Genomic DNA, 23,547 nt, shown 5'->3' on the forward strand with positions numbered 1-23,547 from the left:
GTTTTCCAACAAATGCGTAAAACCTCCTCTTGTTTACTCCCACAATGGAAAATGCTTGATGCCTGCTATTCTCTGTGATGCATAGACGTACACTCAAATGTTGCTGGGATACATGGGAATGGTTGTACAAAGCTAATTTTAATCTGATATTTTGATCCTTAGAGAAGAAAGATTAGTATCTGCTTTTGCCGCTGACTTCGAATTTCTTTTCTGCAGATGGCAGAAATGAAGAATACCTGCATCGTCTACTCTCAGGCCCTTGGAAATACCTAAAGAGGGGCTTGGGGTTTTCCAAATAACAATCCAGCTGATGTTTCTGTTGCAGAAAATCACATTTCCAATTTCTTCTGTAATCATGCAATCCAGGATTTCAATCACAAGAACTTCTTAAAGCAGCTGGTTTGCAAGAGAAAAATAAAGAATTCTTTTACAACGCCAACATGGAACCAGTTTGTTGTGAGCCAAGGTCAAGGTCTTCTGTCATCGGGCTTTAGCATAGTTCAGACAAGTGCTAATGAAGACACAAACAGATCTGCTGGGGGGCTGTGAAGCAGGTGGCGCAAGGCTGTACTCTAAACGATTCCGCCCTGATGATGAATGCCCGCAACATACATGAGTGGAAGAGGCGCATGTTGTGCCATGTTGAAAATGTAGATATTACTCCTTGACCCAATGAACCAATAAATATTCATTAGGCTGTCTTACATTGAGACAGCAAGGCTACTGACTCTTCACTGATATTGCTGTGCAGGAAAAACTGAAGCGCCATGACTGAGAATGCAACCGGCACGAGAAGAAGCGGAGGTCGCAAATATGTAAACACACTGAAGGGTGGATTTCTATACATTTTACATGAATGTTAAGGCATGCTTGTAGCAGAGCTTGGAGGCAAGTGCTGCGTGTTGAGTATTTGAGAATTTTTGCAACAGCTAGGCCCTTCTGTTGAAGCTGGTGTGTGTGGGAGCATATGTATGTATATTTAGAGAGTAATCAAAGGCAGATGTGAGCACATGTTTGGAGATTTAACATGGTTTAACACCAAGCAGAATAACCATCTCCGATCTTTACCCATCCTGACGCTTTCATCCTGACAGCCAGCACGTTTTCTGTTAAAAGTGCTCACATGCACATGCAGACAGTCTCACACAGTGGCCTGTATCAGCGTCACTGACCATGGTGCTGAAACCAAAGGGCTTTCGGATGGAGCCGAGCTGCTCCACAAATGTCACTGCTATGGAGAACAAAAAGGGGGGTGTTACACGTCACACACACTTGTTACAAGTGCAGTTCTTCTGAAACTGTGTTTCCCCTGCTTGCTCCAGACGCTTAATTGTTGCTGAAAGTGCAGCAGCAGTAAAGTGCAACGTGGATATGGAACGCGTTGCTGATGCCTGTAGGTGAAAAGCAGCAGCAAGCTATGCAGTGAAACAGTTGACCTCAGTTCTTACTGTGTGCATCATAAATATTCATCAGGTAATAAAGAGAGAAAACTTTCTTATTCAAAAGAATGACGATGAGTAAAGAAGTTTGTCAACATAAAACGGTAGTGAGTGTGCTGCCGGAAATGTAATGGACACTGTCACATGTGTTTAAACTGTATTAAATGATGGCTGTAGAAGGGAGGGGACAACTCACTGCTGTTAATGAACCCTGCAGGCGAGTTCTGATGAGCTTCTGCTCTCTCTTCATGTATGCAGGAGGAAGACTCTCCGACTTCTCTTTCCTAAACACACTGACAGTGCGTACACAGCCATTTCCAGCAGCTTAATTAATATAACAGCGCTTTACGTGGATGAGATTTAACATGAAATATTTCATCCCGTCACGCCACGTGTCTGATGAGGGCCCGATCCAGTGAAAACAATACGAGAAAGATACATTTAGGTCATTAAGTTTTCAGTCGTGCAATAAAACACTCGTGCAATCATGAAATGGCCCCGAGGCCTTTTTGAAAGTGAGTCTTTATTTCCACTGTTTTGCTCTCTCTCTCTCTCTCTCTCTCTCTCTCTCTCTCTCTCTCTCTCTCGCTCTGGCTCTGACCCATTTACAGTAGCTGCCGTCTAAGTTAAGTGTTCGGCGTGATGGCGTATCCAGAGTGGGTTTTTACACGCTGCTGGAAACGTCACAGGTTTCCAGCACACCTCTCTCACAGGTGTGATCTTGGCCACAGATTAAAACAAAGAGTGTTCTTAAGCAATATTTCTTACACAAGCTGTGTGAGCATGGGTGGCCCATTTTTAACTACTGCCCTTGTTGACATAACACTGTGTCTAATCGAAGAGATACAGCACTGTAAAGCCCCGCTATGCTTTTCAAATTACACCAAATGCAACGAAAGAAGTTGCCTGGAAAAAAGTCGCATATATGTAGTCTGAGTATATATATATATATATATATATATATATATATATATATATATATATATATATGAGGAAAGAAGAAAGAGATCGGTGAACGGTTTGAGAGATCGATCAATCTGCAGTATTTTAGCCTAGTAGGATAGGCCGAAATATGGCTTTATTTGGCCCCTCCTAGAGCAGAGGAGAGGGGCCGCCAAGGAACCCTTGGACCAATCGGTTGCCGGTAACATTTCAGAGGGGAGAGAGAGGGACAGTGAGAGAAAGTGAGTGAGTGAGTGAGAGAGAGAGAGACAGACAGAGAGAGAGAGCTCTCGTCCTCCCTGCTGATTCTCCATCCTCACTCTCTCCTCCACACAGCGATCGGCGAGCTGTGGAATAGGCGTGCATTTGTGTTACTCAAACGCAGAAAACATTCAGTGAAAACGTCCACAGAAAACCCGCTTTAAGGTAAGGAGACTCCTGAAGCTGTTAGATGGGTTTTTTAAAAAAGACCTCAGATGGAGCAGGCGGTCCATTTTTATGTACTTTGAACGCTCACTATTGGTACACGCAGTGCAAGTAGGCTTTCATGTGGTTCTTGTGGTTGGACTGTATGATAGGGATAGCGGCTAAATGTTGGTTCCTACTGGCGCAGTCTTCCCTCAAACATCGGCCACTGGCCTGTTTGCTGTCAGCGGGGCGCCCAGCTGTGTCAACTTGACAGGAAAAATGAGAAGTTGCGCCATTTACGATCGCAGGACGAACCCCCACCCCCACCCCACTCTCTCTCTCTCTCAAGCACACACACACGCGCACCAGTACACAAAAGCATTTAATTGTCTTTGGCTGGAAATGCAAAAACACATATGGAAAACACTCGGTGATGTTGGCTATCACCGAGTTTCATCCGTGCGTAAATGTTCGCTGACCGTGAAAGCGCGCCTCGTTTCTACATCGTGTGTATGTGTGTGTGTGTGTGTGTCCCGGAGAGGAATTCGCGCTTGGTGCAGAAGTGTTGCGTTTACACAGCAGAGCATAGATGCACAACGGACTAATTAATCAAACGGGAGTCGCGTACAACGAATGTGGCTCTTGGGACAGCGAGGAGAGGATTCCTCAGGACCACCCCGGTCCAGGAATCCCTCTGGGGGGGTCGGGGGGGTCTGATGGCGAGGTGGGGTCGCTTAGGATGCTGTGCTGCACATTTATTATTCTACCTAAGTGCATTTGAATGATTAAAAGAGGAGATCTTTTACAGCGAAGGCTGGTCGCTGTGATACACATTTGGCTCTGATTTGAAAGATGGTGTTTCTAGTTTTCACATGAATACAGTTACCGCCCCTTTTACCTCTGCAATACAGTCCCTCACTTTTGGGTTTGCTTCGCTAAATAGTGTAGTTAATTGGGCTGGATAACTGTCAAAAGATCAGTTAGATGAGGCACAGACTGTGGGTTGCTTGTTACTCCTTCTTGAGGCATGTGATTTGAATTTAGATGCCCATATAAGCAAGCGCTTTATAAAAGGAGTCCATATGAAGCTGTTTATTTATTTTTTTCTTCTAGTTACTGGGTTCAGGCCTTTGGTGTTTCTGTATGACTGTGTGCTGGTCCTTTGCTGTTTGCTGGGTTTATGGGGACTCAGTGTACATTGTAAATTTCTCTGCATCCAAAAAAGATCAATCCAGAATCTGATTACATGAAAGAAAATTTCTTTGGCTAACAAAGTGAAGCATTGACTCACTGACCCAACACTATGGATTTAATGTCAGTGTGATCAATTATTTAAGCTACAGCAGGGTATCAGACTCCCAGACTTTTTTTTTGATATGGCATACCATTTCATTCAGTTTTACAACAAAAGGTGCTGGTTTCCAGTGGCGGGTAAACCCTCGAGTCTATTGCACTTCTCTGCCTGGGATCTTTAAGATGTGAAAATGGTGTGTTAAAGCTTGTTGAGGTTTACAGCAAACTGTGTTCTCTGTAAATGGCAAAAGAGCCAGAGGTCACTTTGACAGTGCAGTGGGTAATTGCACAAAAAACAAACTTGATTCCTTTGCAGTGGAAGTTAAGGATATGTTTCTAGTTTGTTGCAAAATTAGTCACATAATAAAGCAGAAAGAAATTGCAGTATTCATTTCACATTACCACACTTGTGAAACTCTGAACAGCAAACAAAACAAAGGCACATTTTTAGAAGCTGATTTTGGAACAATCCCAATTCTGCTCTGCCTAATCACAGTGTCTCCTTCATTCAGCAGAATAGACACCCATTAAGAAAGCGAGATGCAATTAAAAAGACGGTTACCGTGTCTTGTTTAGCCTCAAAATTAATTTTCTTTTCTCGACATATACACACACACACACTTACACAACCCACACACAAAAGACTGGTGGGATAAGTGTTTCTTGCTGTTAGAAGGGTTGAATTTAACACAATTCATTTTGGGGCATCAGCACACATTGCACAAAAATCCTATTCTTTTTTTTTTCACCGGCACAGAAGAGGCTCCATCTTGATGGACGCGCGAGGATTAACTGTTCATTGTGGCGTCTGTTTGAGGTTCTTGTGTACTCTTTTCTCAGGGGGAACAAGTGATCTCGGTAAAGTGGGAATAGCAACACAGCCACCAAGAGGGATCAGCTCGTTAGCTCGCTGATAGCTTCAGAAACAAACTATTTCTGGCACAAAGTTGTGCAGCGTGACGGGATGTTATGGTTTACCAGTGTCAAACACCTTCCCAGAGCATGCTCAGCACTGACCAGTATGTGCTCCTTTAAGCCTTAATAACAAGCTAAGGCTTTGTTGTAACTTTGATGAGCTAACATGATTAAGTTAATATTTCAAATACATCCATCCATTCGCTTCCACTTATCCTTTTCAGGGTCGAGGGGGGTGCTATCCCATCTGTCATAGGGCGAGAGACAGGGTACACCCTGGACAGGTCGCCAGGCTGTCGCAGGGCCAACACACAGGGACAGAAAACCACTCACATTCACACCTATGGGCAATTTAGATTTTTCAATTAACCTATCCCCACATGTCTTTGGACTGTGGGAGGAAGCCGGAGCACTCGGGGAGAACCCACACAAACACGGGGAGAACATGCAAACTCCACACAGAAAGACCCCGGAATTGAACTGAGAACCTTCTTGCTGTGAGGCAACAGTGCTAACCACTGTGGTGCCCTTATTTCAAATACATGTCAGTTAAAATGTCACATTACCTGTTCCTTTAGTTGTGATAAGAACAAAAAAAAACATCTGCATTTACTGCAGTTTTATCATATATATGTTAAAGTTAGCTTGTGAGTTCATGAAGAGGATAGCCCTCACACTGTAGAAGTAGAAGTAGAAGTAATGCATTATCTTGTGCCTGCTTTCTATCAGCTGTTTTGCTGACTTCACATGTTGAACATTACAAGCTAAGCTCAGCATTAACATTACTGGTGAGGCCCTGCTGAAGAGAAGAGCGATGCTGGTGCTACAGCTCCAACACCTCAACAATTAGCCTTTATCAGTGATATTAATGCAAGGGAGATTAACAAAAATGGTTGCTGTTTATGTGGTGGACGAGGGTGCTACCAATATCAACTTGCCATGCAAGGAGATAAAGTCAGTTCACTCAAAGGTCAATGTGCAGTAGGCTACACAACCTCTGGACAATGTAGCCAGCAAGCTAATTGCAAAGAAGTTTTCTTTTTTTGTTTGTTTTGATAATGTGAAAGTAGGCTATGGTAAGAAATTTGTTTTTCCAATGGCAAACGCTTTAATGTAAAAAGTTCATTTTTATTGTTAGTTATCAGGTAATGCAACAGGATACTTTTATAAGTTACATTAACCAACGCTAGTGCTGGGCAGTATGTTGGAAGAACCATTCCAGCATTTTAAATATGTTTTTATTTTTTTGCTATTGTTATCAGAATTTGTAATGGCTGATGAATGAAAATGAAAAAAAGAAGACCCAGGAAAGACACCCTTCAACAAAGCTTTTAGTATTTATGTCCACTAGAGGGCACTCTGCAACTTCACGGCTGTTCAGAATGCAACAGAGTGGAAACAAGTAAATAAATAAATAAGCATAATAAATATTTATGGTTATTTGGCAGATGTTTTAACAAATCTGTTTATGTTTCAAGTGTCTGACAGACTTCAATATCAAATTTTAAAATCACCAAATATCAGTATTGGTCTTAAAAATCCTATATCCATCAGGCTTATGTTACTAGGTGTTACATTCAAGAACAGTAAAGACAGATGGAGGATGAAAGAGAGAGCTATGTCTACTGTTTGGAATTGTTTTTTTTTTTCTAAGTAACTCATTTTGCTTTCTTCCAGCTTGCACTGTGTTGGACAATGATTACAGGCAGGGCTCAGGAAGCCCCTAATGGACTCAAATAATTTGGACCACAAAGTTTGAAAGAATAGGCTCAAACAGAGTTTGTTTCAAGCTTCACTTCACAGCTCCACTGTGGAAATATTAATGCTAACGAACCATATGTCAGCTTTGTTTAAAAAACAGCTTTAACAAGAAGGTGATTTACATCAAAACCATGACAGGCAGTCTGGTTATCTGTGTTTTACCTCCTCAGTAATTTTTACAACTACAGCACTGGTTATTTTGAACTTATCAAACCCCTAATGTTAACTGGTACTAAGTAATAACTGTGACATGGGGGGTAAAGTGTTTACAGTTAGATCAGAAGTGAAGGGTAGTGACAAGAAGCACTGATGTGGGTCTTAAAGAATGCGGATACAAGATGCTGTCTTACTCTAGTGTAAGACAGTATCATTTTGTGAAGAGGCTGCCATCACTGATACATGGTCAAATTTACCCCCGTGGTAATTAACAGAATAACATTTACCTTTGAATTAATCAAAGGATGTAGTATTTGTCATTTAAAATGTCGCCCATCCCGCAGCTGCTTCTCACTCACAAAACCAAACAGAAGGAATACGGGAGATTACTGTGGCTGTGAAGTGCAGGCAGGCAGAGGTGAGGCAATTAGATGTTGAAGATATTGCTGATGCTAAAATAATCATGTACACTCATGGCTTCTCTCAAACACCGTGAAAAACAGATTGGATAAAACGCTGTTGCACTGGATGAAAAATCTGTCATCCTCGTAGAAAAACATTAGTCATGAATAGAGCCTATGTTTTGACAGAGGCAACTGGACTGCTTAGGTTATACTGGGTGAATAATGTGTCAGTTATGTCAGATTGAACTGAGTAACCCTCTTCTTAGTGGTGCTGTGATCTTCTTGGTTCCACTTTGGTTAGAAGAGAAAAGCTGAAAAAGGATATTTAAGATATTAATTTGGTTGACAAAGTGCAAATTGAAAAGGAAATCCACCAATGGTGCTCTTATTTTGTAACCTGGGTACTTGGCAAGCTTTCTCATAGACTCTCTATGAAACAAGTTCTTTAGGCTTGAAGATTTCATACATTTAAAAGGGGGGAAAGCAGGTAAAGCCTAACAAAAATATGCTTTAGATTCTGAGAAGTAAATTGCTCATTTAAAAAAAAAACGAGTATTTTGACTGATAAAATCAATACCACATAGCTGGTGAAGAAATGAACAACACTGAGCTTTGCTGAAAATCTAAATGGACTTTATCTGGATAGATTATTATATTTCTTCAGTGGAGAGCTGGGTCCTGTCAATCAGACATTAGAAGAACATCTGAAGAGGATCACAACCTAAACTCAACAAACAAGAAGAATGACTCACAGAAGTGTAGCAATATTTCATTGGTTAGCGCACAAAATGAAAAAGCCAGCTGTAATACTGTAGAAATTATTTGTGTTATTTTCCCTTTGAAATACACTTTTATATTTTATGTTGCTTCTGGTTTTTTGTTGCTCTTCAACACAGTATTCCCCGAGGAGATTATGCTGTGGTCGCAGTTTTGTATTGTTTAAACATTGTTTCAGAAAAAATATATGCCTCCTGCTGTGGCTTTGTGAACCAGACAGTTGTATTGTAAGTATTCGGATCTTTTGCATTGTTGATGAGTTGAGTGGTTGTGAAGAGCAAAAACCTGGGATAGGCTTTACTCACTCCAGCTGATATCCTGTTTTAAAAGGCAGTTAAGAAAATGACTGACTGGCAGGATCCTCTTACTTTTAGCAGCTTCTGTCTCTTTAGCAAAATAGCTAACCTTTCAGATTCATCGGCCTTGTTAATATATCAGTAAAGCTGTAATGCGTATGGACCAAAGACTTGTCAACCCCAAGATTAGCAGTCAGAGCCACCCTTTTATCTGTACTTCCTGTTTTAAAACACCAAGATGTCTGCGGCTTCAAGAAGAGGCTTCACTAACCAATGAATGACATCACTATGGCTATATTTATATTTCATTCTGTCTATGGGAAAACCACTCATAGTTTGAGAGTTAAATGTTACCACATTAGTCAGTGTAGCTAGCTAAGTTCATGTTTAAAAAGTGTTAGCTATCTTTGTAAGAAAAGCTATAGCTATATAGCTATATAGCGCGATCGTGGCTCAAGCGTTGGCAGTTCGTCTTGTAACTGGAAGGTTGCTGGGTCGAGCCCTGGCTCGGACAGTCTCAGTCGTTGTGTCCTTGGGCAAGACACTTCACCTACCCTACCACCTACTGGTGTTGGCCAGAGGGTAAATGGTAATGGCCTGTATTTATATAGCGCTTTTCTAGTCCCTAAGGACCCCAAAGCGCTTTACATATCCAGTCATCCACCCATTCACACACACATTCACACACTGGGTGATGGCAAGCTACGTTGTAGCCACAGCCACCCTGGGGCGCACTGACAGAGGCGAGGCTGCCGGACACTGGCGCCACCGGGCCCTCTGACCACCACCAGTAGGCAACGGGTGAAGTGTCTTGCCCAAGGACACACGACCGAGACTGTCCAAGCCGGGGCTCGAACCGGCAACCTTCCGATTACAAGGCGAACTCCCAACTCTTGAGCCATGATCGCCCCATGGTAACAGCTTCTTGATATAATTTCCTAAATAACAAAAAATAACAAAAATTACGTAACAACATACATTTTATGAACGGTTACATGCTGCTCACGCATAGCACATTATGAGAGATAAAACACCAAAAGCACAGAGGCCTGAGAATAATTGCTCTGAGCCCCATAGTTGATTGAGTTGGAAATGACAATGGGAGCACAAAAGCACAAACACACCATATAAAGAGCATAATAATGAAATATAGCCCGCCTAATTTAAATGTTGCTAAGCTTTATTACCTCTAAAACTAAAGCATGGCCTTAATAGAAACATTGCCTTTTAGTGATACTTGTGTAATCTACATACATAAGTGATTAAGAAATACAATTAATGGTAGTTTGGTCAATATACTGTAATATTCTTAAACTCATCGCACTGAGGTTAAAACAGTTCCAGCTGTGTTTAATACCACTGTGACATTTTCTAAATGTGTTATAGTCATTTCAATGCAAATCTATACTCCTGTGTCAAAGGGGCTTTCTCCTCCTGTTATTGGCAGGCTCTCAGTGTTGGCGATGGAGCAAACTGTGATAAAATAACAAAGCAGGTTACTATTAATCTAGATTTTGTTGGGGAAGAGGCATACACACATGGATGCTATCTCATATCCTTCAGTCTTTCCTTTCAATAGTAACTCAACCCCCACACTGTGCCTACTGTTACTGGAGTGTTAGCACCTTGTTTTGACACATTTCTCCCCAGATGATGAGCATTTAATGACACCCGCTGTTTGTTATTACGGATCTACGGGGTCAAGCCAAACTCAGCGTTTTATCGTACAACACGTACTCGCAGCAGATCTAGAGACCGCTCATTATGATGTAACGCAGAGAAACATACCAACCCCTCCACTCAAACCCTGCGTTTGAATCGTGTCGGGGATGGGACCGAGCAAAAGACCTCGCAGGCGAGCGGCAAGGTTAAAGAGGCGAGGGTAATTGCTGTAACCTATCTGGGTGGAAAAATGTTTGCTCGTGTTCACAGTGTACTCTTGACTGATGCATTTGGGCATGAAATTGTTCCCCTTTCCACCCTAGCAAGCCCCAAGCCCAAGTCCATTGCCCATTCGTAGCCAGGCCAGTTGGCCTTTCTGCGTCTGTGTATCTTTGCACGCCAGGGTTTTCTGTTTGCCTTCAGTTGCCTGTTTACTTGAGTGTTTACTTGAGTGTTTGTTGATGAGTGTGTTTGTGGGGGGTGGGTGTGTGGAGTGGAGGGTGGGTGGGTGAATACTGGGTGTCAGCTGGCCCTCTCCGTTCCTTGCAGACTGACAGAATAAGCGAGCGGTGCAGTGATTATGGGCTGCTCTGAGAACTGTAGCATTTCACGCCAAAATCAAAGAGTATGGGAGAAGCTGATTTGAGGACCGTGGTTCAAGTGCATCTGGAGAGGCAAGATATTAGAATATGTTCACTTACATATGAATAGAGAAATGTGTGCTTCCGCGTGTGTTTTCTCTCATGACCTCTTTTATGTAATTGAATTTCATGACAGATGGCCACGATTTACAGCCCTTAATTATACGCTAAACATGAGTGTTATACAGGTTATAGTTAAAAACACAAACAAACATGTATGTGTCGTGGCTTTTGGTTATGTTTGTGAAAATACCTACCTTATGTTTTTTAACCCTCTCTTTAATGTGTTGCTTGTCTGTGAGATCTTCTCATTTCTCTGTTTTGTGCCACCTTGTCTTCTACCTCCTCTGTCCTCCTGTTCATAACCCTGAAAATCAGTCTCAGTGCACCGTGCTGTCCCAATTCCTCCAATTGATCTTACTGAGAGATGAGGTTTTCCAGAGCAGCTATGAACAGGAATTCCCAAGTGTATAAAAGCAAAACACCAGTGGAATATACAAACCATGATAAGGGCAGGATGACAAGTGAAAAGGCAGCTGGTCTGGATGACATGCGTGTGGAGCTTTCAAGATGGGTAAGAAAGAGGGAGGTGGGCTTTTTAACCAGACTGTTTAACATAATCTTGGAGAGCGAGAGAATGCCTGAGAAATGGAGAAAAAGTGTGCTGGTACAGATTTTCAAGAATAAGTGTGATGCTCAGAAGGATACAGTTGAGTAATTGTTAAGCTATGGGAAGGAGTTGCTGAAGCTAGGTTAAGAAGAAAGGTGATGATCAGTGAGCAGCAGTATGGCTTCGTGCTGTGAAAGAGCAAAACAGATCAATGTTTGTTTTGAGTGATTTGATGGAGGAGTGTAGAGAAGGTCAAAAAGAGCTGCACTGTGTCTTTGTGGATGCGGACAAAGCATATGATGGGGTGCCAGGAGAGGAACTGTGATTCTGCATGAGGAAGTCAGGACTGTCAGAGAAGTATGTGAGGGTGGTGCTGGACATTTATGAGGACAGTGAGATAGTGATGAGAGTGGTAGGAGTGATAGATGGGTTCAAGGTATGGGTGGGATTACATCAGGGATCGACTGTGAGCCCCTTCTTTTTTGCAGTGGAGATGGTGAGGTTGACGGATTAGGTTAGGCAGAAGTCTCTGTGGACTACGATGTTTGCAGATAAGATTATGACCAGCTGAGAGAGTAGAGAGCAGGTGGAAGAGAGCTCGGTGAGGTTGAGGTATGCTATTGAGAGAAGAGGAATGAAAGTTAGTAGGCACAAGACAGAGTACGTGTGTGTGAATGAGAGCAGCCAGGGGGAAAGTTAAAGCTTCAAGGAGTAGAGGTAGTAAAGTTGGATGACTTTAAATACCTGGGGTGAAGCATCCAAAGCAACGGACAGAGCACAAGAAAGGGGAAGAAGAGAGTGCAGGCAGGGTGGGTGAAGACAAGTGGTGATTTGTGTCAGAAGGATACCAGCAAGAGTGAAAGGGAAGATTCACAAGATGGTAGTCAGACCTGGTATCATATAAGGTTTGGGGGATGGTGTTGTTAAAAAAAGGGCCGGAGGGAGAGGTGGAGGTGGCAGAGCTAAGGATGTTAAGATTTTCATTGGAGGGACAGGATTAAAAATGAGAACATCAGAGGGATGGCTCATGTTGAGTGGTTCGGAGACAAAGTAGAGAAGCAAGGCTGAGATGGCTTGGACATGTGCAGGGGAGGGATAGTGGATATATTGGACAAAGGATATTGAATATGGAGCTGTCAGGCGGGAGGAAAAGAGGAAGACCACAGAGAAGATTGATGGATGTAGAAAATTAGGTCATGCAGAGGGCTGGTGTGACAGGGGAGGGTACTTAACGTGAGATGGAGGAAGATAATCTGCTGTGGTGACCACTAAAGGGAGAAGCTGAAAGAAGAAGAAGCGAGAAATAGGAACCAACAAATGACAATTCCCTTTCTGCCGTTCACAGTTTGTATAATAATAGTGAAGGTAATTAAAAGTAAAGATATAAGTTGTCATTAACTCATTTGGAAGAGATTGTAAAATGCAGCAGTGGGCTATAATAAAAGAATGAACAGATGATGCATTTATGCCAAATGTCTTTTTTTTTTTTAAACTTGGCACTGCATTTAAATAACACGTCTAAATCGAGGGTGTGTGCTTTTATTAAACGCTCACTCCCTCGACTCCTCTCACATCCGCCTTCCCTGATATCTCAGATTGATTCCTCACCTTGCCTCCTTTCCTTGCAATCTTATTCCCTTCCACCAGAGATGTGAGCTAAGGAGGTGAGGAGAGACACGAGGAGAGAAGAGACGAGGCGTTTAACAGCACAAGACATCGTCATTTCAGAGCCTCATTTTATAGCAGTATCAATAAAATATGACGTTTGGCGCAGCTGCACCATTTGTCAATTGTTTTGTTAAGCTCTACTGTGTTTTATGATCTCAGATGTCAGTTAAGCTTATCAGTGATCATAACAGCTTTTTTATTTTGAGCTACTTTTAATTAAATTCACTGCTTTTCACAATGTGACAACGTGTCATGCCTTTTTTTGTAATCACACACACTCACAAACCTTGAAGGACAGAAAATAACTAACTTTTTATGAGCACTCGTCTGTAGAGTCTTCTTTAAGGGTAAAAATACCTCTGGAAATGAGACACATGTCCTTGTTCTCACACTACAGGGACAAAAGTACCGGGCCACCTACGCATCACATGTACAGGAGCATAGAAACCCATCATGGGAAGCTCCCGGTGCACAGCTTTCTGTGCTGATGTTAATGTGAGAGGAGGTCTGGAACTTTGCAGTTACTGAGTGCACTATGCACCTCAGCACTCAGCGGCCTCGCTCAGTAACTTCACATGGCCTTAACACCTTCACTTTGCAATAATATCACTTACAGCTGATCATGGAATATTCAGGTGGCAAGAAATTTTACAAATTGACTTCACTGTACCACCCTCAAATTCACTGAGCGCCTTAGACCAACCTATTCAATGAGACTAAGAACACCTGATTTCAAAGATTAACAGGTGCGACCCATTATTTTTTTGTGTATGCAGTGCACCTCCTCTGTCCTTGCTCACTCATTACAATACATTTCAGGAAGTGAAACATCCTTCAAGATATTTTAAAACTGAATTTCAGGCCACAACCACAATTCCCCTTCGGTTTTCTCCTCTCGGGTTACATCTCAGATGGGATGGTCTAAGATGTAACGGCAGATAAGTGATAAACGAGAACCAATAAAGTTCTCCTTGGTTGCCCTACCTGCATTATTCTGAGTCCTGCATTTGGTTTGCTTATCTGAGAATATGTGTTTAAAGTGCTGAACAACAAAAGAAACATAACGAAAATAATCCGACATGCCCCCAACTAAGTTATTTGTTTTCACTGCAATCCCCCCCTCCCCCCCGTTATTATACAGTAATTGTCAAGGGGGGGAAAGAAACATTCTGTACGGTGCTTCCCGTGACAGTCGTGTGCCAGAGAAATAATAGAGGCAGTTGGCACCAAGTTGTGAAAAACAAACTCTTTTTCTGCATGATTGCATTGATGGGGAGCATTGTTTCCATGAAAGTGCTACAAAATGGCTCTTATTCATCAGGACAGAAATTACACATCTTTATTGAGTTTGTGCCATTGATTAGCACAAAAAACAGTTGTTATTAAAATAAGCAAAATCAATCCCACGAGGACATCCAAATATCTTCTTTCTGTATTAAACTGATAGATCAATGCACCATTAGCTGCACACTGCACAATTCTGCCCGACGTCTATGTGATGTGCGCGTTTGTGGCTGAGACCAGCATCCGCAACAGTTCAAGACACACAAGACACACAGAAACGCAGCAGCCCTATCGCGATATTGTACAAAAGAAGTACTGATTAAATGGGTAATCATAGACAGAAGAATTTGGGAATGGCTCTCATAAAGTGGGCATTAAAGTGAAAGTGTAGAATGTCCGTTGCTATCTTTAATGCCACCGAGTAACATATGATACCAGGTTGTTGTGCACCAGAAAGCTCGTGTACTAACATTGGGAGCTTACTTTACTGCAGGTAAACACACTTTATTAATCAGTTCCCTTCAATTTGCTGTTTTATCCCCTCTATTGGGAAAGCTCAAAAGCAAGGAAATTGGAACTGATGTCATAAAAAATAAAAGAATAAGACAGATCACTCACTCCGGAGCATGTAGCCTGGTTCATGGAAAATCCTTGAAACAAGTTGATTGATTGGATGTGAAATTATCTCTCCCCAGTGGCAAGGAAATGGAAATGACACTAGAAGACTTGACGCTAGATTAAATGACTTGTTCCACTGGATGTTTTCTGTGGTGCAGGCCTGGCTTTGCCCTTAAGATGATCCCACGATGGAGAAGGGGATGGTGGGCGGAGAGATAGGTTGATAGCCTAATGGAGTGGATGAGCAATGGCGCAGATGACGCAGGATGAAGGGGTAGCAGTCATTTGATGAATAGGTGAGAGAGGAAGGGGTGCGGGGTGAAATGATAGAGAGGAGTAGTCTTTAAATGCTACATCATGGTGGATATTCATTTCATATAGCCCCTGTTCTCTTTCCAAGGTTCACATTTATTATTTGTCTTGTGCCCCCCCCCCCACCACCACCACCACCACCACCACCAGTTTATTCATCCCTTTCTTCGTCTTCCCTCTTTCTTCTTTTTTTCTGCTTTCAGCATCACCCTCCACATTTCCTGTCTTCTTTGGACTTTTAATTTTCACTTTCCGATTTCATGCCCCATCCTTCCTTCCTCATTCCTTCTCATTCTCTCCTCTCACAGCCCCATTTCTTCCACTCCTACCCCGTCTCATCTTCTGCCTATTTCCCTAATGCCTTCTTAATATCGTTTCTTACCCTGCCTTCATTTTCTCGACTTTGTCTCCTATTTTTATTTCATACATTTGTCTAATCTCCCCGGTTACCAGCTGTCATGCTTAATTTCTCCTCCTCTCCTTGTGACCTCTATCTCTACCTCTTGCCTGCCCATCACCCCACCCTCACAACAATGTTTGCACCACCCCATTACTTTCCCTCCTGTTTGTTTTCCTACCTCTTTTACATGGAGCAGTCCCTTGCCTCCTCTCCACAGCCCTCGCTGTGTCTTGTAAGCGGGACAGGTGGCAGTGCAACTACATGCTTTCAGTGGGACATGCCTGTGCTCAGATTTAAATAGATAATGGCAGAGCCTTAGTGCTTGTTGGGCCCTCTGAATAATGCAGGAGATCCTGAAGGCATTGTTGCCAGGCATCGCTCATGGTGACATGCATACGCCAGCCCACAGGCTTGCAATATTGATACCACGAGAGAGGAAGGGACTCGGTGGCAGTTATTTTATTTTTTTCCTCCTATAAGTCAGCTTTGCACCAAAGTTCACTCAGATACTTAAGCTGAAAGGAGTGTACTCAGAAGAAAAAAACAGCAAATGGTCAATAATGTCACATCCTGGTCACAAGGACCTCTGGCTGCAGTGGAAAATATGATTTCTGGAGAAAAGGAGAAAGCAGCATGTTGCTGTTAAGAGAGCCACAAAGCCAAGAAAAGCAAGAAGCTGAGATTGTGTGACAATTTCACGAAACAATAGACAACAGCTCATTTTCCTGTTTGTGCCATTTTGCTTTTTATAAGCAGGCATTTTTTATTTTGAACCCAGATAACTTGAATAGTGAGTGGCTGCTAACCTTATAAAGTAAACTGTAACCCAGTTTTTAAACATTTTGTATTTCTTTTGAGATTTCTGATTCAAGTTACTCCAACTGGCCATTTTGATGAACCTGCTCTCTTCAGCAGATTCAGTAAGCTCAACATAAAAGATTAATTTCACAGTAAAGCTCATTAATATTGTATGATTACAGTTGTGGAGGCAACTTTGAATAATTACTTTAATACATCTGATGCCTTAATTTGTTCAGTATTGACAACTATCAAACTCTTTTTCTTTGAATTCCTGAACACAGTGCAGTTTTAAGGATATAACACTGATATTAAAACAGGTTTTCTCTATTAATCACAGGAGATGAGTCTTTCATTTTGGCAGGTTTTTACTCTGTAGCATGCACGGGGTGGACGTGCACTTTACTTACCTACCTATTAAATGACGGTGTCATTTGATCTCATGTCATGCTCTTATAAAACATAATTAGAGGGATGGCTGTTGAGCTGTGTCTCTTTCTCACAAGCCAGCACACTGATGGCTGGGAGTGTTATTCGTTCCGTCATGATCGTTAATTTTCTGGACTGTGACGCAGCTCATCTCATCTGAGCTTGGCTGGTCTATCAGAGCATTCACAGATGATTTGCAACGCCTCTTGTCAGTCAAGGAAATGAAAGGAACTCGACTTTAAAGGAAACAGAGGCTTTCCTCTGTTAAAGGGTAGAGTTATGATCTCATTAGCTGCCAGTTTTGAACAAAATGGGACTTTTGGGGAGTTTTTTGGCTGTTCAAGGTTTTAAGGTGGAGGGGGGAAAACAGGCAGGAACTGACAAGGTGAGGCAAATAATGAAGAGAGAAACAAGTGCAGCTGTCAAAATAAAAAAAAGGAGGGAAAAATATGCCCCATTGTCTCTTGGTATCCTTGCTGCCAGCTATGCACTGGTGCTTGAGGAAAGAAGGGGAAAAGAAGAGTGAGAGTGTTTGTGATCCTATCTTGTTATTTTCTCTCTGGCTTGTTATTCGCTACTTTTTGCTATAAAGCCTTCTCCTGGAGGCGCTTCTTGCTTTTCAAGAATTACAGGGCTGGTCCCCCGGGAGTTGGGGGTTGTGGGGGCATTTTAGGGAGCTATTTGTTTGCGGCTGCCTCCGACTGTCTGTTAAAGAGAAAAAGAGGAGGAAGAGGAGGTGCGAGGGAAAGGGAGATGGAAATGGAGGAGAGGAAGGACTAGTCAGTGTTTGATCAGTGGGGTGCTGAGTCACACTGGGCAGGGGAGAGAAAACACAAAGAAAGACAAAGAGACTCTCTAAATGAGAGTTTTGAGAAGTAAAGTCTCAGTGGATGCCTTCTGCCTTCGAGGTGTCTTTCACCCTTGCAGACACGTACGCTCCAAATATTGAATCTTTTTGCTGTTCCCATCTCCTCTGTCTCTCCTCTCTCCGTGGGGGGCTCTGTCTTTGAGTCTGTGTGTAATCTGTGAGGTAGATGAAGAAAAAAACATCCAGGGATATATTTTGCCATCCATCAGAGGTGTGATACAGTTATTGCAACAGTGTCGGCTGTCAGCGGTGTTCTCGGCGGGAGCTGGCAAATGAGAGCCTTAAAAGCTTCACTTTTACACCTCTGACAAAGATGAGTCTCCTCTAGGATGACGCTGGGTAGGTATTGTAATGGGATTCATTACTATGTCGCAAGAACTTGCTGTGCATGTGACTAGAAATACATCACGTTTATGTTCCTCGTCTTGAAGTTGCCCCAAGTGGTTTTGTCGTATAGTGGTATCAGAGTAAATGTTAAGGAAGTAAAGGAGTCTGCCTAGGAATGTGCTAACTCTAAAATTCTAGACCTAAACCCATGTTTGAAAATCTTCGGCCAATGGCTGGTTTCTGGTTTCAGAAATAAACAAATTTTTTAACATTTTGCATTTCACCAATGCCCACCAGCATTGGTGAAATGCATTTTATTTGCTCATTGCAATAGTCCAAAAAAGTAATTTCTTTGGCTATATTTGGCTAGCAAAATGGGAGAAATGGTGCAGCAATTTTGAAAAAAAAAAAAAAAGAAATCAGGTACAAGGAGTGGATTGATAATGACTGGGGAAAGCAACCAATGTCCAGAGAAAGAGAACTATTGACCAAGAGCACTTTAAAGATGACAGAAAATCTTGGGAGGAAATGAGGAAGTGATGTGGGGTGGCTCAAAACTTTTGCACAGTACTGATGTAAGTCAGCAAAACCAATACTTACCAAATGCAGCTCCCGAAAAAAATGTAACATGAATTTTAGGAGAAGTATTATCACCTAAACAACAGGGTACCTTTGACATTTTACGCCACATGTTACCAAAGACAGTCTCACGCTTTATTCGAAGCCATAGGCAAACATGGCCTTAGCTTACACTACATCACAACAGTCAATTAATTGCACTTAATTCATTTACCCACCATTATTCGATTTAGTTTCCAACTGTGAGAATCTATTTACCTTTCAATTAGAATTTGAAGGATAATTTGACAGTTGAATGGAGACAGTTTTTTTATAAACCCAGGAAAAATTGCATTTTTTTTTTTTACTTATAACTGCCCAAAAGTAAAAACTTCATGTCATTACCCTAACCGCACTCGTGATTTCCACTAGGGGCCAGTTGGGGTTACATAGATCTCTTCTAGCTGAGGGACAGAGAGAGAAGCCAGAGCCAACAGGAAAGCAAGAAGGCAGTCACACAGCCCTGACCTGTCTGCATAAAAGGGATCAAAAGGTCCAGTGACCTGACATGATGCTGGAGGATCCCTGGCCTCTGTCTTGAATGTGAAGGGCACAGCTAATTGAATTGAACACAGAAATTTTTTTATTACTGGATGATTTAAGCATCAGCAGTGGCAATAGCATCACTTCTTACCAGCAATAAACATCCACATTGTGGTTATTCAATATAGAACAAAAGTTGAGTGCCCCAAGTTTCGAGACTGTAGATGTGACTAGTTGCTGTGCAAACATTGATGGTAAAGGCAGGGAAACCAGCAGGCGCATAAATAGATAAGAGACTAGCTCCATGGGGGTGGGGGTGCACACTAGTGCACACACACACACACATACACACTCTTGCCAGTATGACAGGCAGTTGGAATGGCTGGATCACCGTAGGGTTGCGGGACTGAGCCCATTATAGAGACTGAGCATCAGCCAGAGTTCTGGTACCTACTATACCCACTAATGGAATACATTTCCCCATCCCTGTGAGTGTGTGTCTGCACATTTTAGTGTCTATGTTGAGCTACAGGAGAGCAAAACATTCAGAGTATGTTTGTTTATATGAATGTGCAGTAAATTAACCCAGTACTTTTAACAGCATGAATACGCATCGTCTCCTCTTCCTGTCAAGCTGCTTGCCTCAAGCTCATCCGGTGGCTGCTTATCTAACTCACCGATTTACTCTTTTTACTGTCTTTCAGTGTTCAATGTAGGAATGTTCACTCGACCTTCGGCGTTTTGCATATATAGACTTCTACTTGGCCGTGGTGGTTTTATGTCTAAGAGAAATGCAGATATATTAATGCAGTTAATGCAGCAGCTGACAAAAGCCTCACTCTTTTAATGAAAGTTCGCTGTAGGCGTTATATAAAAAATAAATGTAGCCACTGTGATTTTACCTATTGGTCTGTTACGTACATTCTGTTAGGAAAACTCAAGCTGGATGATGTTATTAAACCAGACATGATAAGATAGAGCTGGACAAGAGGTGGACAGTCTGAAATTTATGAAACAACCTTTAAATTGTATTCAGTAAGATTTCAGGATAGTGACTGAACCTTAAGACCTATGAAGAAAGTGTTCACTGGGGTCACAGACACAGGAGCTGAATGGCCCTTATCTTATAGACTGGAAGTCAACTGGAAGTCTTTTCGTAACCTGAGAAGTCACGCCCTTGCCAAAAGTATTCAGACATTCATCAGAAATTCATTGAATCAGGTGTTCCAATCACTGCCATGCCCACAGGTGTATAAAATCAATCACCCAGGATCACCTTCATGGAGACGTGTTCTCTGAGGCTCTTACCCTTCTCTGTCTCGCAATCCGATGAAGGAGTTTGGGTTCAGTATTGTGCCAAATGTAAAGTTTGGGGATTATGGTGTGGGGTTGTTTTGCAGGAGTTGGGCTTAGTTCCAGTGAAAGAAACACTTAATGCTTCAGCATACCAAGACATTTTGGACAATTTCATGCTGTTTCAACTTTGTGGAAACAGTTTGGGGATATCCCCTTCCTGTTCCAACATGACTGCACACCAGTGCACAAAGCAAGGACCATAAAGACATGGATGTGTGAATTTGGTATGGAAAATTTACTAGCCAGTCCAAAGTGAGGTCACCAATGCTGAAGAGCAGAACAAGAACTACCTAGCTTGACATTTTATGGATGATGTAATCAATCACTAGTGTTTGAATAAGTGGATTATGCAAGAAAGTCCATCCTGTGCTGATAAGAAATTCTTTTGATCCAATTTTCAGAGTATCTGGTTGCTGGAACACTGATTGTGCTTTGGGTGACACGCTGAGAACACTTCATTATTTCATATCTGTAGACAGATATGATTTATGCACAAGAAACATCAAGGAAAACCTTTAATCACTAAGTTCAGTTTCAAAAAGCAATTAAAAGACCAGTCTTCGAATTGTCAGGTGTACAGAGGTTAAATGGTGTTTACTGTGCTGTATGTTGGATTTAGTTTTGAGCGAAAGCAACCGAGGAATTAATAGAAACATTGGACTGAGGTTTGCTTTGTATGTGTGTGTATATGTGTGTGCATCTGAATTCACTGTGCTGCAACCTGGGCATCTAAGTGTGACCGTGGTATTTGACAGTTTTTGTGGAACAGTGTTCATGTTTGTGGGTGTGGGTGTATATCAGGAAGTGTTTAGATCCATTGAGCTAAAAATTGTTTGGTTTTATTCCCCTCATACACTTAGTTACCTATAACCCTCTCAGGCTCAAATTAAGTTTTTGTTGCTAATGCACAAAATAATACCTGCAGTGGTACTTCTGAGTAAAAAAAACCCTCATAAAATATGTATGTGGGGTAATCAGGTTGTTAGCTTTTACTTGTTGCAAATCTGCAACGCCTGCCTTGAGAGGGTAAATAAGAAATCGGAAACACAAATAACATTTTTTTGTAAGGTTAATAAAAAGGAAAAAAAAAATATCAGATTGATTGCAGCCTTTACGCTTTCAGATTTGGGGATTTTCTGCCATCTCTTCAAATCCTCGAAAGCGCTGTCAGATTGGATGGGGACCACCCGTGGACAGCCATTCTGGCTTCTCCAGGGATACTCAATTGGATTCAAGTCATGACTCTGGCGGGGCCTTTTAAGGAGACTGACAGAGTTTTCCCTAAGCTACTCTCACGTTGTCTTGCTTTGAATGTGTTCTTGGCAGGGATGCACACATAAAATTCTTGACTGATATCTTTACCAGTGTTTAAAATAATACTTAGACTATTAGTCAGTATAACTTTTTGTTTGTTTGCATCTTTTTGCATCTCTAGTGCTAAGGTTGATTGTCCCTTTGCAAGGCAAACCTTTAACCCAGCTTTACGTTACACTTGAACCATGACTTCTTTCCTTAGTGTTTAAATGATTGCTAAGTTTAGCTAAGTGGCTAGCTCCAGGAAGAGTCCTCCTTGTTCCAATCTTTCACAAAGCTAGAACTGTGCTGTTGGGAACATTTAATTCCGGAGATTTTTAGCCTCCTCCAGATCTGTGCCTTATCTCTAAGCTCTGCGGGCAGTTCTTTCGACCTCATGGGTTGGCCAAAAACACTGCCATGCAAAATCATATTGATTGGACACATAACTCTGAATCTGAAATCTAATCAAGGTGTAAAATCATCTAAATCTACTGGGCATTTTCCCAAGGGCCTACATGAGGAACTGGGACTGTTGTGGAGGTCAAGAAACTGGGGAGGCCAGTACAAAACTGATGGAGTCCCATTGTTTGTTTTTTTATCCAGGTATGCTGTCACTGCATTGATAGTGTGTTCGGGATCATTGTCATGCTAAAAAATTAAGCTTTTGCTGATCAGATAATTTTCAAATAGTGGATTAAAATCTTATCTTGAAAAGATCACTGACCGACATGCATTCCAAGCCATGACAGAGCCTCCACCGTGTTTTACAAACGGCTGTAGACACTTACTATTGTAACTCTCTTCTGACCTCCCTCATACATTTTGATGATGATCTGAATCAAAAATCTGGAGTCATCATTTTGTCAGATTTGTTTACACTGATTTTCAGTTCTTGTGCAATTTGGCATACCTCAGGCTTTTCTCCCTGTTTCCCTTTTTTTAAGGATGGCTTCCTGACAGCCACTCTTCCTCTGAAACCATATCTGATGAGGCTTTAGCAAACATAAACATCTCTCATGTCCTATGTCAGTTTTTCCCCTCCTATTCCTTAAAGACATGACTTTTAGATACTGTTTATCTGCTGGAGATGTTTTTTTTTATTTATTGTTTTTTATCAGGCCTGCATCTTCTTCTTTTTACTCATTTTTTTAAAAATGAAAAACACCATGTTTGTGGCCAGTAGGGAGTTTGGGGATCACCTAGTTGGAGGTGAGATAACTGCATTATCTTTGCCATTTTTGATTTGATTTTTGATTCGACAAAAGCAACAAAGTGTCTAAACATACGATTAAAAATGACTTTTTGGGGAATTTTCTTTATTATGTATCAGAATCAGAATCAGAATCAGAATGGGGTTTATTGCCAAATGTTGAGCAGGTTTACAACATTAGGAAATTGCTGCGGTGCTTCAGTGCAAACATGCTGTCATAAATAGCACTTAAATAGACATGGAAAAAAATAAAAGTAGGGATAAGAATTAAAAGTGCTACGTGGAAAGATATGTGCATGAGATATACATGAGATATATACATGAGAATAAGAATTAAGAGTGCTACGTTGAAAGATATATACATGAGTGCAGGTGGTGATCAGTGCCAAACATAGAATGATGCAGTGACACAGAGTAGGGTCATGTGTTAGTGGCGGGGACAGTCATATGGTTATTGTTCATGTGTCCAACAGCAGAGGGGAAGAAACTGTTCTTATGGCGAGAGGTTCTGGTGCGAATGGACCGGAGCCTCCTGCCTGAGGGGAGCAGGTCAAACAGACTGTGTCCAGGGTGAGA

The 23,547-nt window shown here is 41.8% G+C and overlaps 1 protein-coding gene across 1 annotated transcript in view; it reads left to right on the top strand.

The window, feature by feature from the left end:
* The first annotated feature begins 2,720 nt into the window (after nucleotides 1-2,720).
* dlgap3 (discs, large (Drosophila) homolog-associated protein 3) overlaps nucleotides 2,721-23,547 on the top strand; it is a 148,994-nt gene continuing 128,167 nt past the window's right edge. The window contains exon 1 of the mRNA XM_085446097.1: nucleotides 2,721-2,807. The gene's annotated coding sequence lies outside the window, so the exon portion shown is untranslated. The remainder of the gene's footprint in view (nucleotides 2,808-23,547) is intronic.

This window comes from Copadichromis virginalis, linkage group LG22, assembly GCF_057382275.1.
Source record: "Copadichromis virginalis isolate Kocher_CV1m ecotype Utaka linkage group LG22, C_Virginalis_male_GT1.1, whole genome shotgun sequence".
Lineage (NCBI taxonomy): Eukaryota > Metazoa > Chordata > Actinopteri > Cichliformes > Cichlidae > Copadichromis > Copadichromis virginalis.